Raw genomic sequence first — 14,548 nt, 5'->3', positions numbered from 1 at the left:
TGCCTTTTTAAGGCTCCGATTATTATATAATCTGAAATATTCCACTTACAAATTTTATTGGGTGAAAATATTGCATATTTTGTGATTTTTCCATTAAAAAACAGGGTTTTCTTTGATAAAAAGAGCATACAACTTAAATCTTTAAAAACGTTATATTGACAGATAGACCTAATGTTGATCTAGAGATTTAAACCTTGAATAATAATAAAAATAATAATACTGAATAATGACACATTTTAAATATTTTTTTGACCAAAACCCTTTGGGGGCCCCCGGTATCGAGCCTGAGTGGAGGCCTAAATGTATATTTTTTATACATATGTTGTATTGGTTTTTAAAATAAAAAATATAAAAATGGCCCCCGCTAGCTTTGATTTTTCAGTGTGCGGCCCTCAGTGGAAAAAGTTTGGACACCCTTGCTGTAAGTCAAAGGTGTCAAAGTCGTTTTCACTGAGGGCTACATCGCAGTTATGTTTGGTCCCAGAGGGCCGCTTCTAACAGTGAGTACTATTAATACACAATTTTTTAATGCATTTTATTAATATATATATATATATATATATATATTTTTTTTTTTTTTTTTTTTTTTTGAACTAAAATGTAAAAAAAAATATGGTAAATTGCAATAATTTCACCTCAAAATGTATTACTGTAAATGGAAAAACAATACTGCTGTTTTTATGGTACAAAAGGCAGCTCAGTTGCCAGAATTTTACTGTCAAATTTACATTCGTTTTTTTACTGTAAAAAAAACGAACTGCAAGTTTACAGTACAATTTTGGCACCTGAGCTGCCAGTTTTTTTTTGTTTTTTTTAACCGCAAATCAACAACTGTAGATTCTTCAGTGTATTACTGTAAATGCCAAAACGGCACCACAATTTATAACAGTAAAAAAAAGTACTGTTTTTTTTTTTCATTTAGAGAAAAATGCTGTAAAAAACACAGTAAATTTCACAATTTTACCATGAAATCTATTGCTACTTTTACATTGCACAATTTGATGGATAACTCGCTTTGAAATCCTTATTAGTAGTATTTTTTTTATCTAAAAAATGGTTTGAATGTTTAATATATTTTTGCATAATTAGACAATATTTAGGTTAACATAATTTGCGATTACATTTTTTTTTCTCCCAAAATTGAAAGAAAGAATACATTTAGTAAGAAAAGTTACAGTACTTTATTGATAGATATTATTTCCAGGCTTTCGAGGGCCAAATAAAATGAAGTGGCGGGCCACATCTGGCCCCCGGGCCTTGAGTTTGACACCTGTGCTGTAAGTCTTTGCTGTCGTCCAGCATTCTGTTTTTGTTTACTTTGCAGCCAGTTCAGTTTTAGCTTCGTTTTGCATAGCCATCCCTAAGCTTCAATGCCTTTTTGTATATTTTTGATTTAAGCATTAGATACCTTTTTACCTGCACTCTGCCTCCCGCTGTCGTCTGCATATTGTGATTGCGACAAACCATGTTCCCGACATCTTACAAAGCAATTAGCTACCTGCTGCCACCTACTGATATGAAACAGTATTACACGGTTACTCTGCCGATCTCGCAGACAGCACAGACACTCAACAACGGCACATTTACGGAATATTATTGCTGGTTTGCAAAAAATATTTTTAACCCAATTAGGTGAAAACTACATAATCTCCCACGGCACACCAGACAATATCTCACGGTACACTAGTGGTTGAAAAACAATGCTTTAAAATATTTAGTCAAAATGCACTTGTCATCCTTGTCAAAGGCAAGGAAGATGCACTCACTCGTTTACTGATGCTTACTGTTACTTTTTAACTTACTTAGACATTATCATTACCACAAAGAACTTATTATATTTCTTTGATTTTTTTTTGTTTTTTGTCCTGTCTAGCTACTCAGGCAAATAATATTGTTGCTGTAGATGCCCGTATCAGCTGTACGGATTTACCTTACAAAAGAAAAGTGTGGCATTATTACACTATCTTTACATCTACAAAATTTTACTGTAAAATATAGTGTTTTTGTGGTTTTTTTTACCAAATTTAAGGTTAAATGGAAAAACAGTACCACTGTCTTTTGGGAGGGGGGTTTACGGAAAAAGCTGGCAGCTTCGTTGCCAGAATTTTTGTGTTAAATTTAAGTTGGTTTTTACAACATTATTTTGTTAATTGAAAAACAGTACAAGTTCTTTTTTTATTCTGGCAATTTAGCTGCCAGTTTTTCTACCGTAAAAACCAATGTATCGTTTTTTCATTTACAGTAATACACCGTAAAAACAACCATAGTTTTTACAGTCAAATAGTGGCAGCTCACTCAACAGAATTTTAACGCAAAAAACAGTAGTATTTTTTTTTTCAATTTACCGTAATATGCTGTAAAGAACAAGGTCAAATTTATTGTCATTTTTACTAATTTGAAGGGTAGTTTGCTGTGAAGTTAAGTATTTTTATTTAGACAAAAACATGTTTGGAAAGTATGATAATATACTGTAATATTTGTTGCAATGATGGATACTATTAACTAGGGCTGCAACTAACGATTAATTTGATAATCGATTAATCTGTCGATTATTACTTCGATTAATCGATTGATAATCTGATAAAAGAGACAAACTACATTTCTATCCTTTCCAGTATTTTATTGAAAAAAAAACAGCATACTGACACCATACTTATTTTGATCATTGTTTCTCAGCTGTTTGTACAAGTTGCAGTTTATAAATAAAGGTTTATAAAAAATGAAAATAAAAATAAATAATAATAATTGCCTCTGCGCATGCGCATAGCATAGATCCAACGAATCGATGACTAAATTAATCGCCAACTATTTTTATAATCAATTTTAATCGATTAGTTGTTGCAGCCCTACTATTAACGTTTAAAAGGTATGCAATTTCAAGCAGTAGATATATTTTTTCTGTCAAAATTAAAAAAATCAATTACATTTAGTGAGAAAACATTAAGTACTTTCTTGACACTTATCATTTCCAGGTGTTTGCGGGCCAGATAAAATTATGTCGCGGGTCACATCTGGCCCCCCCGGGCCATGAGTTTGACACCACTGCCCTAATCCAAATGCTTGAAAGTCAAAACATTTAAATTATTGAAACATCATAAAACAAATGCTGCAAAAAACACCCATAAAATGCTGCAAAAGCCAAAAAGACACACAAAGCCCCAAAAACAACTGGATGAGAGAAATGCCACAACAAGTTGTTTGCGCAAACATTAGCTGGACAAGAACGGATTGCTGTATAATGTTTACCAAAGATATAAAATCATAAATGTAGATATAAATGAGGCCTGACTAACTCTTGTTATCATTTTGTGAACCCACAGCATTTCTCTCATGCAGTTGTTTGTGTGTGTTTTTGGTATTTGCAGGACTTTTCTTTTTCTTTGTATCCTGCAGCGTTTATGTGATGGCTCCATGTTTCATTTACAGCATTTTCCCGTTGCTGGTGTTCTACTGTGTTTTTGTATTTTAGTATTAAATGGACCAAAAGCAACACACACTCGCACATGCACATCTGCACGCACACACAAACACACACACACATGACAAAATCCTGATGAAGCCTCTTTTGCCGCCACTAAAGTACATTATGCAATACTCAATTTTGTGACAACAAGCCCACCGCTTTGCAATTTGATCTACTTCTGACAGAGTTTTGAGAGTTTTGTTCAAAAGTTAATTATTAAAGGAGTTTGGGATGAATTGGACTTTTACATTTTTGTTTTTCAACTTGTTTGTATTAGTATTTGTTATATTGTCGGTTTGTGAAATGCAGAAACATGTAGGGATGATAATCCATTCCTGATAGGAGTCAGCTAAGCTGTTTGTTTGTTTTAAATCGGTAAGGTCAACTGGTAATTCATGGCATCCTTTTTAAAAAAATAAATAAATAAATACAGAAATCCTTTTATTAATCCCCTAAAAAAAACTAACTCTTCTTTTTTCCTATAGAACGTGGACTCAAAACCAAGTCCTTACTGACTGAACTCCTGCTGAGACTGTGCAACATGCGCCTAGAAAACCCAAAACCAGTGAAGTTGGCACGTTGTGTAAATGGTAAATAAAAACAGAATACAATGATTTGCAGATCCTTTTCAACTTTTATTCAATTGAATAGACTGCAAAGACAAGATAGTTAACGTTCGAACTGGAAAACTATTTTATTTTTTGCAAATATTAGCTCATTTGGAATTTGATGCCTGCAACATGTTTCAAAAAAGCTGGCGCAAGTGGCAAAATAGACTGAAAAAATTGAGGAATGCTCATCAAACACTTATTTGGAACATCCCACAGGTGAACAGGCAATTTGGGAACAGGTGGGTGCCATGATTGGGTCTAAAAGCAGCTTCCATGAAATGCTCAGTCATTCACAAACAAGGATGGGGCGAGGGTCACCACTTTGTCAACAAATGCGTGAGCAAATTGTTTCAGAACAACATTTCTCAACCAGCTATTGCAAGGAATTTTGGGATTTCACCATCTATGGTCTGTAATATCATCAAAAGGTTTAGAGAATCTGGAGAAATCACTGCACGTAAGCAGCAAGGCTGAAAGCCCACATTGAATGCCCGTGACCTTCGATCCCTTCGATCAAAAACCGACATCAGTGTGTAAAGGATATCACCACATGGGCTCAGGAACACTTAAAAAAAACACTGTCAGTAACTACAGTTTGTCGCTACATCTGTAAGTGCAAGTTAAAACTCTACTATGCAAAGTGAATGCCATTTATCAACAACACCCAGAAACGCCGCTGGCATCGCCGGGACCGAATTCATCTAAGATGGCCTGATGCAAAGTGGAAAAGTGTTCTGTGGTCTGACGAGTCCACATTTAAAATAAAAAATGAAAAAAAGAGGAAAAGAACCATCCGGATTGTTATAGGCGCAAAGTTGAAAAGCCAGCATCTGTGATGGTATGGGGGTGTATTAGTGCCCAAGGCATGGGTAACATACACATCTGTGAAGGCACCATTAATGCTGAAAAGTACATACAGGTTTTGGAGCAACATATGTTGCCATCCAAGCAACGTTATCATGGACGCCCCTGCTTATTTCAGCAAGACAATGCCAAGACACGTGTTACAACAGCGTGGCTTCGTAGTAAAAGGGTGCAGGTACTAGACTGGCCTGCCTGTAGTCCAGACCTGTCTCCCATTGAAAATGTGTGGCGCATTATGAAGCCTTAAATACCACAACGGAGACCCCGGACTGTTGAACAACTTAAGCTGTACATCAAGCAAGAATGGGAAATAATTCCACCTGAAAAGCTTCAAAAATTGGTCTCCTCAGTTCCCAAAAGTTTACTGAGTGTTGTTAAAAGGAAAGGCCATGTAACACAGTGGCAACTTTTTTGCAATGTGTTGCTGCCATTAAATTCTAAGTTAATGATTATTTGCCAAAAAAAAAAATGTTTCTCAGTTCGAACATTAAATATTTTGTCTTTGCAGTCTATTCAATTGAATATAAGTTGAAAAGGATTTGCAAATCATTATATTCTGTTTTTATTGACGAATTACACAACGTGCCAACTTCACTGGTTTTGGGTTTTGTAAATGTTCAACATCACGATCAAGTTTTAACGTGTTATATATGGCTATCTTTGGTATTTTATCACTTTCCAGAAATGCAAATGAAAGGTCAAAAGTGTTATGCAGCCCAAGACCACAGCAAATAGGTTGCTTGAACTGGAGCTGTATGTTTAGCTGATGTTGTGACTCATCCCCTGATAACACAGCTTGACAATGTTGCCTATTTATTGCTAGTGGAGATGCTCCATCGCCATGGCGATGATGTCTTTACTTAACAGACAAGTGGTTTCCCACAACAAGTTGTGGAGAATTCTACTGTCTATCAGCGGGAGAGCTGAGTGGACGCACATTACTGGAGGTTGAATCCTGGGTGTTGCCCTCAGTATGTGCACTTAACAAATAACACACCCATTCTGCAACGCCCTGAGAGATTACGACTAATTGTCACCGCCAGTTTAAGTAGTGGTTATTGTGTACGACATTTTACTGGAAATTCCTCCATTTCCATGAGTGATGACCTGTGTGTCTGAATCCACGCGCCTGAGGCGAATACTTTGCCGTTGTTTTGTCAAAATGAGCTGCTTCGCCAAAAAAAAAGCTACCAGTTGCAATTCCTGTTTAAACAACGGTGATGAAAACGAAAATGTAGGCCACCATTATTAGTGTCAAGGTAAACTTCCTCACTGTAATTGTCTCAAACTGTGATACGTTACGCTAGCTCTATCTAGTGCAGGCCCAGGCAATTATTTTGACTCGGGGGGGCACATTTAGAGAACATTTTTTGTCTGGGGGCCTATCTATCTATCTATCTATCTATCTATCTATCTATCTATCTATCTATCTATCTATCTATCTATATATATATATATATATATATATATATATATATATATATATATATATATATATATATATATATATATATATATATATATATCTCACACATACACACACACATGTATATATATATCTCACACATACACACACACATGTATATATATATCTCACACATACACACACACACATATATATATATATATATATATATATATATATATATATATATATATATATATATATATATATATATATATATATATATATATATATGTATGTATGTATGTATGTATGTATGTATGTATATATGTATATATATATGTATATATGTATATGTATATGTATATATATATATATATATGTATATGTATATGTATATGTATATATATATATATATATATGTATATATATATATATATATGTATATACATATATATATATATATCTGTATATATATGTATATGTGCGTGTGTGTATACTAATACAAAACCTCAAAATAATGTCGGATTGAATGCTAAAAACTTTATGACAGACCGCCTTAAAAAACGGAATGGAATTTTAAATTTTTTTACTGAACGAAACACTCAGAATGTACATGAAAATAAATAATGTGGGTTTTACAATATTAACTACGAACGATAAAACACTGAATATTGACAACATATGAACGTCACACCCCATCTCCATCGACATATTTTACAATCCAGCGAAATGCAACAAAAATGCAAAAAACACAGCGAAATATAAACGCCAAGGGTAAAAACAAACCCACCAACAGTCTGATGTATCTGATATATCACTAAGCTTTAGAACTTTGTTGTGAAAACCTCTTTCCGCGACCGTCCCTGACACCCACGTTTCAGGCTGGCCGCTCTGGAAACACTCTGTGGAAACGCTCCCCACCCACACTGCTTGGTGCCTCGTCAGAGCTGCTGTGACTTAGATTACCACAGTAACTAGTATATCATGCAAAAGCGCAGATTCCAACCATTGAAATACTTTGTATAGTTCAAGACTTACGGTCATTTGAAAACATCACCGCACATCATAAGCGCAACTTATATCTGCTTATGGGGAGTCATCTAATGTGGTCATCTTCTGACAGTCTTCACTGGCTGATATGACAAATAAATTAACGCTAGAAAAAAAAGTATCTGAACAACAGCTGAGTCTTAGGGCGTGTTCACATTTAAGTCTGTTTGCTCTTCTAGTACAGTTAATTGGGTCAAGTGTGCCACAGTCCAGGATCAGGTGGACTAGACCAAACAGGAGGGCTTCTCTAGTCACTCCAGTCCTGAGTAAGGCAGGTGTGAATGCTGAGCGCACCAGCGCACAAAAAACACCGGATATGATGTGACCAAATGTTACCGTAACCAAGCGATGCATAACAACACCTGGCAGAAAGCTGAGTCATCAACTCATCACAAGAGTTGAATGTAGTATAAAGAAGTATAAATATACAGTGCAAAAACTGAAATCTAAGTAAGATTAAATATCTCAAATAAGGGTGACATTTCCTTATTTTATGTCTGATAAGATAATTCTTCTCACTAAGCAGATTTTATGTTAGTGTTTTACTTGTTTTAAGGGTTTTGGTCCTAAATGATCTCAGTAAGATATTACAGCTTGTTGCTGAGATTTGATGACCTATATTGAGTAAAACATGCTTGAAACTAGAATATCAACTGTTGCAAAGCTGTGTCATCAACACTCACAAGTATAAAACTACTTTTTTAAAGTAATCCTTTCTTATTTCAAGCATGAAAAAAAAAATCATGATGCCGAGCGCATATCATGATGTCAAAATAATGGCACTAGAATTTACTTCATTTAAGAATATTTTTCAACATATAGAGCAAAAAGGTCTCATTTTGTTTTTCTACCAAGAAAAGTGCACTTGTTATTAGTGAGAATATACTTATTTCAAGGTATTTTTGGGTTCATTGAGGTTAGCTAATTTTACTTGTTTTGGAAAGTCTTGACAAGCCGAATTTTCTTGTTCTATTGGCAGATAATTTTGCTTAGTTCAAATAAAATACCCCTAATTTTTGTAATTTTTTTTCTTGTTTTTGAACACTGACTTTTTGCAGTGTAGGCATTAAATACACTGCAAAAAGTCAGTGTTCAAAAACAAGAAAAAAAAATACAAATTTAAGGGTATTTTATTTGAACTAAGCAAAATTATCTGCCAATAGAACAAGAAAATTCGGCTTGTCAAGACTTTCCAAAACAAGTAAAATTAGCTAACCTCAATGAACCCAAAAATACCTTCAAATAAGAATATTCTCACTAATAACAATTGCACTTTTCTTCGTAGAAAAAAAAAAGACCTTTTTGCTCAATATGTTGAAAAATATTCTTAAATCAAGTAAATGCTAGTGCCATTATCTTGACATAATGATATGCTCTTGGCATTACATTTCTTGAAACCAGCAAACTTATACTAAAAACTAATTTATTGTTCTTAATGGAAAGGCAACAAGGCAACCTCTTGTTACTCTTGGGGTCTCGTAACCGCTCTGGCAAATCATATGGTCTAAAAATGCATTTTTCCATGGATAACATGACATCATCGCGCCAAGTACGTGCTCTTTCAGTCAATTAGTTCGCATATATACAGCCCGGCCCCCGGCCAAAAAAATTTTAATTGTAATTTTGAAGAATTTATCTGAATGTGCATGAACTATTTCTGTTCAAAATAGTTTGAAATGTCACATGTTAAATGTTTAAATAGTAACAATAGTCAGTTTGCTGTACTGTGCCAACTGTACTACTATAGGAGTACGTATTTTCTATTGTTTCATTGAAAATAAAACAGCAAAGTCCATTTGGCTGTCATCTGTTTTAATTATGAGACACAATTGTGTCAAAGTCATGATTTTTGTTTTCATGCTTGAAATAAGAAATTATTACTTTAAAAAAGTAGTTTTATACTTGTGAGTGTTGATGACACAGCTTTGCAACAGTTGATATTCTAGTTTCAAGCATGTTTTACTCAATATAGGTCATCAAATCTCAGCAACAAGCTGTAATATCTTACTGAGATCATTTAGGACCAAAACACTTAAATCAAGTAAAAGACTCCAGCATAAAATCTGCTTATTGAGAAGAATTATCTTATCAGACAGAAAATAAGGAAATATCACCCTTATTTGAGATATTTAATCTTACTTAGATTTCAGTTTTTGCCGTGTAAAGGTTGTGTCGCTAATTATTGATATCTGAGGTCGCCAGAAACGCTGTCTCATTGCAGCACATCTCTTAGAACCTTTTTGGCACTTTTATGTAATGAATATCCACTTCATTACATGTCAGGTGGTAAAATGTCTGCTGGAAAAAAGATTTTGCCTCTTTACTCCGCTCAATGAGCGCATTCAGTGAACGGTAATTACCGTATGCTTCCTACTGTATATTGCCGCCTTTTTTATGGAAAGCCAAACATTCACACAGGATATAGAGTTTTATCCGTCATGCATCATCTTAATTGCATCTTTTTATTCTGGGAAATCAATCATTGACACTTGCAATCCAGAGGTAGTACAGCGGTTTTACGTGGTGTTTAGAACCTGTAAATGTTTGTATTCACACAGGTCCTTGTATTGTCAAAGCATTGAATCGATCGCAACTGTAGATTGTCGTAGATTGTCTGAGAAGAAGATACAACTGATTGTCTGTATCTTAACAACTGTCGTTTTGCACCACAATAGAGCAAAGTCATCCTTGCATGGGCATGTCCCCTCTTATAGAGCAGTGTTTTTCCACCACTGTGCCTTAAAATACAGTCTGGTGTGCCGTGGGAGATTATCTAATTTCACCTATTTGGGGTAAAAATATTGTTTGCAGACCAGTAATTATAGTCTGCAAATAATGTGACATTGTTGAGTGTCGGTGCTGTCTAGAGCTTGACAGAGTAAAAATGTTATGCTCTTCCATATCAGTAGGTGGCAGCCGGTAGCTAATTGCTTTGTAGATGTCGGAACATGGTATGTCGTGATCCCAATATGCAGACGACAGTGGGAGGCAGTATGCAGATGTAAAGGTATCTAATGCTAAAACCAAAAATAAACAAAAGTTGAGTGCCCCTAAGAAAAGGCATTGAAGCTTAATGAACAAAACTAGAAACTGAACTGGCTACAAAGTAAACCAAAACAGAATGCTGGACGACAGCAAAGACTTACAGTGTGTTGAGCAAAGACGGCGTCCACAACTTACATCCGAACATGACATGACAATCAACAATGTCCCCACAACGAAAAAGAAAAACAACTGAAATATTCTTGATTGCTAAAACAAAGTAGATGCGGGAAATATCGCAGAAAGGAAGACATGAAACTGCTACAGGAAAATACCAAAAAAGAGAAAAAGCCACCAAAATAGGAGCACAAACAAGAACTAAAACACTACACACAGGAAAACAGCAAACAATTCAAAATAAGTCAGGGCGTGATGTGACAGGTGGTGACAGTACACCTACTTTGAGACAAGAGCTATAGTGATGCATGCTTGGTTATGGCTTAAAGTCCATCCATCCATCCATTTTCTACCGCTTATTCCCTTCGGGGTCGTGGGGGGCTTTGGAGCCTATCTCAGCTACAATCGGGCGGAAGGCGGGGTAACCCCTGGACAAGTCGCCACCTCATTGCAGTGGTTTAAAGTCATATCCAACAATTGCGACAACGACTTTTTACTGTCAACTGAGTTTAGTTTTTTAATGATTTCTGCTGGTGGTGTGCCTCCGGATTTTTTCAACGCAAAAAATGTGCCTCGGCTCAAAAAAGGTTGAAAAACACTGTGAGGATAATACTTTTCCAGGCCCTCGGACTAGCTGGCCTAATTAAGTCTGTGAGCATGAATTCATGAAGACTACACAGATCAGAGGCAAAACGTCTGCTGTTCCCACTGCAGGTCTATTTTGATTTTTTGTGATGTATCTGATTTTTTTATAGGGTTATACTGGTACTACGGTAGTATAGTACCGCAAAACTAATGAATCATATTCGGTACTGTACCGCCTATAAAAAGTACCTTCGAGGTCGGTAAACACTAGAGATGTCCGTTAATGGCTTTTTTGGCGATATCCAATATTCCGATATTGTCCAACTCTTAATTATCGATTCCGATATCAACCGATACCGATATATACAGTCGTGGAATTAACACATTATGCCTAATTTTTTTGTGATGCCCCGCTGGATGCATTAAACAATGTAATAAGGTTTTCCAAAATAAATCAACTCAAGTTATGGAAAAAAAATGCCAACATGGCACTGCCATATTTATTATTGAAGTCACAAAGTGCATTATTTTTTTTAACATGCCTCAAAACAGCAGCTTGGAATTTGGGACATGCTCTCCCTGAGAGAGCATGAGGAGGTTGGGGGCGGGCAGGGTTGAGGTGGCGGGGGGTGTATATTGTAGCGTCCCGGAAGAGTTAGTGCTGCAAGGGGTTCTGGGTATTTGTTCTGTTGTGTTTATGTTGTGTTACGGTGCGGATGTTCTCCCGAAATATGTTTGTCATTCTTGTTTGGTGTGGGTTCACAGTGTGGCGCATATTTGTAACAGTGTTAAAGTTGTTTATACGGTCACCCTCAGTGTGACCTGTATGGCTGTTGACCAAGTATGCGTTGCATTCACTTGTGTGTGTGAAAAGCCGTAGATTTTATGTGATTGGGCCGGCACGCAAAGGCAGTGCTTTTAAGGTTTATTGGTGCTCTGTACTTCTCCCTACGTCCGTGTACCACTACGTACAGCGGTGTTTTAAAAAGTCATAAATTTGACTTTTTGAAACCGATACAGATCATTTCCGATATCACATTTTAAAGCATTTAACAGCCGATAATATCGGCAGTCCGATATTATCGGACATCTCTAGTAAACACAACCAGAATTATGTCGTACCAGGTTATAAGGCACACTGTCGATTTTTTAGATAATGAAAGGATTTTAAGTGCGCCTTATAGTCCGAAAAATACGGTACTCATTAGCGATTCGCGAGTTGAAAGGCTGTTTTGTGCTTCCTGTGTGTGTGTGTAAGCTGGGGCCCCCCCACTCTCCGCACACAAAGACAAAGATTGTGAATAACTGATGGGAGGGCTCACTGCGTTCAGTTAAAGGCCTACTGAAAGCCACTACTACCGACCACGCAGTCTGATAGTTTATATATCAATGATGAAATCTTAACATTGCAACACATGCCAATACGGCCGGTTAACTTATAAAGTGCAATTTTAAATTTCCCGCGAAACTTCCGGTTGAAAACGTCTATGTATGATGACGTATGCGCGTGACGTCAATCGTTGAAACGGAAGTATTCGGACACATTGTATCCAATACAAAAAGCTCGGTTTTCATCTCAAAATTCCACAGTATTCTGGACATCTGTGTTGGTGAATCTTTTGCAATTTGTTTAATGAACAATGAAGACTGCAAAGAAGAAAGTTGTAGGTGGGATCGGTGTATTAGTGGCTGGCTGTAGCAACACAACCAGGAGGACTTTGACTTGGATAGCAGACGCGCTATCCGACGCTAGCCGCCGACCACACGGATGATCGGGTGAAGTCCTTCGTCGCTCCAACGATCGCTGGAATGCAGGTGAGCACGGGTGTTGATGAGCAGATGAGGGCTGGCTGGCGTAGGTAGATAGCTAATGTTTTTAGCATAGCTCTGTGAGGTCCCGTTGCTAAGTTAGCTTCAATGGCGTCGTTAGCAACAGCATTGTTAAGCTTCGCCAGGCTGGAAAGCATTAACCGTGTAGTTACAGGTCCATGGTTTAATAGTATTGTTGATTTTCTGTCTATCCTTCCAGTCAGGGGTTTATTTCTTTTGTTTCTATCTGCAGTTAAGCCAGATGCTATCACGTTAGCTCCGTAGCTAAAGTGCTTCGCCGATGTATTGTCGTGGAGATAAAAGTCACTGTGAATGTCCATTTCGCGTTCTCGACTCTCATTTTCAAGAGGATATAGTATCCGAGGTGGTTTAAAATACAAATCCGTGATCCACAATAGAAAAAGGAGAGAGTGTGGAATCCAATGAGCCAGCTTGTACCTAAGTTGCGGTCAGAGCGAAAAAAGATGCGTCCTGCACTGCACTCTAGTCCTTCACTCTCACGTTCCTCATCCACGAATCTTTCATCCTGGCTCAAATTAATGGGGTAATCGTCGCTTTCTCGGTCCGAATCGCTCTCGCTGCTGGTGTAAACAATGGGGAAATTTGAGGAGCCTTTCAACCTGTGACGTCACGCTACTTCCGGTACAGGCAAGGCTTTTTTTTATCAGCGACCAAAAGTTGCGAACTTTATCGTCGATGTTCTCTACTAAATCCTTTCAGCAAAAATATGGCAATATCGCGAAATGATCAAGTATGACACATAGAATGGATCTGCTATCCCCGTTTAAATAAAAAAAATTCATTTCAGTAGGCCTTTAATTCTACTGTTAAATAAACACGCTGTGTCCTGCTGACATGATGTCACTATATCATAGTTCTTTTAAAACTTCCAATGCAAGCTGAACTGCATGGCTCAGTAAAAAAAAAAATTTTTAATTGATTTTTGTTTTCACACCTGCATGCACCCGACTCGCCTGCAAACGATGGCAAGTGTCAAGATGTATGAAAATGTTTCGATAAAGGGTTGGCCATGCAAAGACTACAAACGATAGAAGTGCATGCAGAGTGGTTTAGTGTGTGGAGCAGCAGAGTAGTGGAATTATGTGAGAACGAGGCAGCGAGGCAGAGAGAAAGCTTAGAGATAGAGGGTGTAATCCTTTGGCCATCTGTTGCTCTCTCCCTTCTGCGCCTCCACCCGATCACATCCACCAAGCAGCACAGAGCGGAAGTGCACTACTGCCGGCAGCATTAGGGAAGTCTGCTGTCACTTCCTGTTCTAGTTATCCTGTAAAAACATTGCTTTCGTTGTATTTGGAATACAGTTTTTCATTCTCGTGGAGTGAGCTTTCTGACATCTTTTATATTTGACTATTAACTCAAATTTCACTATGTGGACTACAGATTCGAGGCACGTATCTTAATCATTAAATTAATCTACTGGGTTGTGCTTGACGTGCTAGGATGAGTTTGGGGGACGTCGAATCCGGATGAACTGAAACAGAGATTCCAAAATCAGTGTACCATGAATTGATTAACGTGGACCCCGACTTAAAGAAGTTGAAAAACTTATTGGGGTGT

The 14,548-nt window shown here is 36.9% G+C and overlaps 1 protein-coding gene across 19 annotated transcripts in view; it reads left to right on the top strand.

Annotated features, from left to right (window-relative positions):
- LOC133638745 (protein unc-13 homolog B-like) overlaps window positions 1-14,548 on the top strand; it is a 143,353-nt gene that overhangs the window by 1,235 nt on the left and 127,570 nt on the right. The window lies entirely within an intron of this gene.

The sequence above is a fragment of the Entelurus aequoreus genome, linkage group LG21 (assembly GCF_033978785.1).
Source record: "Entelurus aequoreus isolate RoL-2023_Sb linkage group LG21, RoL_Eaeq_v1.1, whole genome shotgun sequence".
NCBI classification, from domain to species: domain Eukaryota; kingdom Metazoa; phylum Chordata; class Actinopteri; order Syngnathiformes; family Syngnathidae; genus Entelurus; species Entelurus aequoreus.
Note: the sequence above shows the minus strand (reverse complement) of the source record. Positions and strands in the feature narration are given on the sequence as shown.